Source organism: Tasmannia lanceolata, unplaced genomic scaffold (assembly GCF_043159265.1).
Source record: "Tasmannia lanceolata isolate RefF3 unplaced genomic scaffold, GAP_Taslan_0.1 ptg000012l, whole genome shotgun sequence".
NCBI classification, from domain to species: domain Eukaryota; kingdom Viridiplantae; phylum Streptophyta; class Magnoliopsida; order Canellales; family Winteraceae; genus Tasmannia; species Tasmannia lanceolata.
This window is the reverse complement of record NW_027518689.1, coordinates 3,480,668-3,486,667: the sequence shown is the minus strand read 5'-3', so window position 1 is coordinate 3,486,667 and position 6,000 is coordinate 3,480,668. Positions and strand designations below refer to the sequence as shown.

At 35.4% G+C, this 6,000-nt stretch overlaps 1 long non-coding RNA gene across 1 annotated transcript; it reads left to right on the top strand.

Moving 5' to 3' along the window:
- The first annotated feature begins 4,231 nt into the window (after positions 1-4,231).
- On the top strand, positions 4,232-5,464 carry LOC143887462 (uncharacterized). The gene is made up of 3 exons (XR_013254193.1): positions 4,232-4,369; positions 4,901-4,948; positions 5,222-5,464. It is a non-coding gene; the product is annotated as an uncharacterized LOC143887462 (long non-coding RNA).
- Positions 5,465-6,000: the final 536 nt, after the last annotated feature.

Here is a 6,000-nt window from a genome sequence, read left to right as displayed (position 1 = left end):
AGGCCATAGGCCCGAGCCCACGGTCAATCAAACCATATAGGTTCATTGACCCTAGAGGCCCGGGGCCTAGCCCCCTAGTAACCCATACAAGCAAGGTAACCATGGATCCTAAGGGTTTATTCAATATAATATTACTATATTAGGCCTAGATCTTTTAGTTTCGTGTTGAACCTCACAATTTTCATTGGCACAGAGTGCGGTGTAACCACCATTGGTACAAGCATGGTTTATCCATGTATTGTAGACAAGCCCCACAGAGAGATCTGTTCATTTCATATTATGTGAACATATTGTGAGTCCAAAACCAAATATTGGACTCAAAAGTAAACGTAAATTTAAGTCCAATAATTGGTTCTTGGGATCCTAATCGGTTGAAAAAACATGTCCTTACTCTTCTCGACGTGAATAGGCACACATGTTATACTTCCAACATAAATACATGCCCAACAAAAAACATGTAAAGTGTGGTCCTCACCAATAGGCCTCGTCCCAAAATTCCATCTCCATATGATGATTCAAACCCTCAAAATATATTTCATGTCACATAGACGACTTAAAAAGTTCAAAATAACAACATAAAAGTCTACAAAAATAAAAAAAATGACAACATAAAAACATTCACAAATCATCTTAAAGAGAAGATTTTTGGGATATGACCTATCGATAACGGGGGAATGCGTAATCTTTTATTTTTTGTCTATTATTCTATTGTTTGATAAGTGGCAAGTTTATATGATACATCAGTATACTTACAAAAGTAAAGTGGCGCCTCATATTTAGATGCGATTCATTTGTTTGTCCCCACCCTACGTAGGCAATGCCCAAAAATCTTTTTAAATTGATCTAAACCCTTAGATAAAGATGGCTTAGAAAGTTTTAAAAAATGACAATAAAAACCTCAAAAAAATTAAAAAAATACAACTTAAAAGCCTCCACAAAGCAAAGGGTTAGAATCTTCCTTTGGAAAAGATTTTTGGACACGAGAAATATTTAATTTTTATCTACTATATTGTTCTATAAGTGATGATTTTATATGATACTTGGATGTGTAATGATATTTTATGATGCGTGAGTGTGTATTTCGACATAAATACATGGACTCAAAAACAAAGGTCGGTAGATGGGTGAGAGCAAATCAATTAATTACAAAGAGACTTGGGCAGCTGAGGTAATGTACAGTAATTCATTTTATATCAAATTTTCTGACATCCAGAAAAGTTTTACTTATTAGATGGGATCCAGATTTGTGGCAATTAGTGACAGACTTGGCAATGGAGAAAAATTGTAGAACAAGCTTGAATGGAGACCTTAAAAAGCACCCCACACTAGGTTCTTTTGAGACCCAACTTATGTATGTGTTTGTGGATTTGTGTATTTGTGGGGGGCTGTATGTTCTATGAGTCACAACTTATGTAGCAAAGGTCTGTGTGAGTGGTCTAAAGTCTAAACCATTTTTTTCTTAGTGTGAGTGGTTTATGTATATAAATGTTGTAAGAGTCACAGCTTATGTAACACTGTGTAATAAGGTCTATGTGAATGTTTTAAACCATCAGCTTATGTAACACAGTAGTTCCAGCTGAAGATTTCTTCACTTCTCTGCGACTGAGAGTAAACTGAAAGTGGTTTGCAAAAAGTCCAGACTATTGTGTGCGGTTTCCATTGCTTTCTGCTGCAGCAAAGCTCACAGCTGAATTGGAAGGAGTCACAGCAGCAACAAAAGATAATGCTCGGTCTGTTGAGGTCATTTGATTCTTAATCTTTAAATTTATTTGGCTCATTTTCATGTACCCTTTTTACCTCCTTATTAATTCTCCTTTTTGTCATTTATTTTCAGGAATTCTCGCTCACAACTTCTTGAATAGAGTAAAACTGAAAAAGTGGCTATTAAGGTCAGTTTAAGAACCTTCTATTGATTTGAAGGTTTTATCTCTAAGGTATATATGTACAATGGGTCCGGACCCTAACCCAAGAAAGGCACTATATAAGGTAGGGACCGGACCCTAACCCAAGAAAGGCAGGTACAATGGGTCTAGACCCTAACCCAAGAAAGGCACTATACAAGCAGAGTAACCAATCCTAGGAATGTAACCCATGAAAGGCAGCCAATCTCCATGGGGTGTAACCACCATTGATGGTGTTTTCCATTGGATTGGCTAGGCCCTACTAGCTCCAGGCTTTACTAGCTCCAGGCTTGAGGCCGTACCTGCGTAGGGTTAGATGCGATTCATTTGTTTGTCCCACCATAAGTGGCAGTGCCCAAAAATCTTTTTAAATTGATGATCAGCCCTTTGATATATTTCAATTTAATATAAACAACTTGGAAAGATGAAAACAATGACAAAATAAAAACCTCCAAAAAATTAAAAAACAAAATTACAACTTAAAAGCCTCCACAAATCAAAGGGTTAGAATCATCATATGGAATAGATTTTTGGGCGCAACCTATCTATAGGAGGGTATGTAAGTAATCTCTATTTTTTATCTACTACTTTATTGTTTTATAAGTGGTTTATATAATATGGATGTGTATTTTAATATTTAGCCGCGCCCCAAAAATAAAAATTAAAAGTGTGGGGTCCCCATATTTAGATGTCATTCATTTGTTGGTCATCAAATATATGATGATTCAAACCCTCAAATATATTTCATTGTCACATAGACGACTTAAAAAGTTCAAAATAACAACATAATAATCTACAAAAATTTTTAAAAAAATGACAACATTAAAACATCCACAAATCATCTTAAAGAGAAGGTTTTTGGGACATGACCTATCGATAACGGAGCCCCTAGATAAATTTAAATGTAACAAAGACGGCTTAGAAAGTTTCAAATATGTTTAGATGTTATTTCATTTGTGGGGTCCCCATATTTTAGGCCCAGGGAAGAAAAGAGGGACTAATATTTAGATGTCGCTCATTTGTGGGGTGCCCATATTTTAGATGTGTATTGAGTTAGAGCCAACCCCCTCTAGTGTATTAGTTACTACTCTCTATTTACACCACAAGGGAGTGGCCCAGGGAATAAAATAGGGACTAATATATATTGCTCCTGATATTTGCACTTCAAATGTCTTTGCGTTTTTAATTGGCTTAGCTTTTTATGAAACTGTAAAAACCTTTGACAGCTGTTTAATTTATCAAAACATGGTAGTGCCAACATCAGTAGCCTTCACCTTTTCAAGAAATTAATTCAAAATCACCCCAACCGGCTACAAGTCTAAAAAGAACTTTCTAGCCCTTAGATCATCTCAAAATTAAACCATCCAAATTCAAACAAAGTTGACCGTTTGGTCAAGAAAAAATTCATAAAAATTCAAAATACCCTACAATTTCCAAAGGTGTTTTCTAGCCGTTAGCTTCTAAATATCGGATGGTCAAAATTCAAAGGAAATTGACCGTTGGCCTCTCCTTGTTTTTAATTTAAAAGGCTGGAAGAAGTTGAAATCGGTCTTGAGCCTTGATTTCATGGTGTCAAGGACAAGAGGTACTTTCTCTCACATTTCCTTTATTTTGACAACAAGTTCTAACATTTTGTTTTACATGTTTCTAAACCCAATTAACACTTTAGTTTATGATGTTTCTGTGGTTCTTCTGAAATCTTTTAAGCCTGCTAGCCCTTCGAATTCTCATTGGTTTTCTCTGTTGATGGGTTTTCTTTCTGTAACCTTTTTTAGTTTTTTTCTTCTTCTAGAATGTGTATGTGTTTTACCAGAGCTTCTGGGGGCTTTCAGGAAACCCTTTTATTCTAGGATATTATAAAATGAGAGCTGAGATGAAGACCCTAGCTCTGAACTCTCTAAATTGAAATCCATTTTATATATGCATTCCCTCTCTTTGCATCTAATTTCTTTCTTGAAATTTTATTCAGCTTACGAATAATATCGGTTCCTTTTGTCCATAGTCTCCCTTTTCACTCTCTTAGTCTGAGTTACGTTTTCAGACATTTTTGCACTTAACTTGCAAATGCCTATCTAAAATTGTTGTGGCTAAGAAGTTTAATTTTAAGACATCCTGGACTACAATTTTCAGATGTTTATGGTTTGGAACAAAAATATCATGCTACTAATATGCCCATCTTCTTCTTGTATTGGGCATCCAATGTGCATAAATCAGTTGTAGGAAAGGGTGTACATTGTGTACCCAAACAATGTACACATTGTTTCTTTGTTTGCAGGCAAATTTTCATACTGGAATTTTGCAGTGCAGGCAAATTCTCTCTCTCTCTCTCTCTCTATTGATAAATGATGTAAAAATCCTTAATGCAGAATTCGAATTGGATTCATAACTACGTGACATGGACTCACAGACAAAGGCCAATACGTGGGTGAGAAGCAAATCAAATACAGGGAGATATTTGGGCCGCTGAGGTAAACGTATAGTAATTCATTTTATATCAAATTTTCTGACACCCAGAGAAATTTTATTTATTAGGTGGGATTATTTGTGGTAATTCTAGATCATTGACGGACTCTGCAGCAGAGAAAAAGTTAAAGAACAAGCTTGAATGGAGAAACCCCTAAAGCACTACAGTAGGTTCTTTTGAGTAACAACTTATGTATGTTTGTGTGGGCTTGTGTATGTATCAATGGATGCATGTTCTATGAGTCACAACTTATGTAACAGTGTGATGGTCTGTGTGAGTGGTTTCTGTATGTATGAGGCACAACTTATGTAACACACTGTATAAGGTCAAACCATCTTGTCCTTAGTGGGGGGGGGGGGAACTGAAATTTATTTGGCGTAAAACTCACAGCCGAATTGTAAGGAATGTCGCAGCAGCGGCAAAATCATGCTTGGGCATGTTGAGGACATTTGATTCTTAGTCTTGAAATTTATTTGGCGCATTGTCAAGTACCCCTTTACCTCCTTATTAATTCTCCTTTTTCATCTATCTTCAGGAATTCTCTCTCACAACTTCTTGAAAGCAGCTGAGAGTAAAAACTAAGGTTAGTTTACGAACTAGATCATCTTTTTTAGTGATTTTGCAGATGATAGAAAGGGTTGTGCAAAGGAAGAGGAATGTTAGCACCGTTTGACGCCATGTATTCTCCAGCACAAAAGAGAGCTCTGACTAATATCTGAAGGTTTTTTCTCTGATATGTAGGGTAGTGCGGTTATTTGTCACTAAAAGCTCACAAGCTCGAACTTTATTGCTCATCTTTTTTAGTGATTTTGCAGATGATAGGCTAATATCTGAAGGTTTTTTCTCTGATGTGTAGGGTAGTTGCGGTTATTTGTCACTTAAAAGCTCACAAGCTCTGAGGTATGTGGAATGTATACCTCAACATGAATACATGCCCAACAAAAAAGGAAGTGTGCCCTCACATTAAAATGCCATTCATTTGTTGTTCCTCACCATATATAGGTTGTGTCCCAAAAATCATCTCCCTGTGATGATTCGAAACCTCAAATTTCATGTCACACAGACGACTTAAAAGGCTCAAAATAACAACAACATAAAAATCTCCACACAAAAAAATGACAACATAAAAATATCCACAAATCAAAGGGAAAATCATCTTAAAGAGAAGATTTTTGGGACATGACCTATCGATAACGGGGAATGCAAGTAATCTTTATTTTTTTTCTATTATTTTATAAGTGGCGATTTTATATGATACATTTGTTTGTCCGTAGGCAGTGCCAAAAAATCTTTTTAAATTGATGATCCAAGCCCTTAGATAAATTTAAATGTAACAAAGACGGCTTAGAAAGCTCAAAAAATGACAATAAAAACCTCAAAAAAATTGAAAAAATACAACTTAAAAGCCTCCACAAAAATCTTTTAAATTGATGATCCAATAGATAAATTTAAATGTAACAAAGATGGCTTAGAAAGTTTATAAAAATGAAAATAAAAACCTCAAAAAATTAAGAAAAATACAACTTAAAAGCCTCTACAAATCAAAGGGTCATCCTTTGGAAAAGATTTTTGGGCATACGACCTATATGGTGTGTAAGGCAAGTAATCTTTAGTTTTTATCTACTATATTGTTCT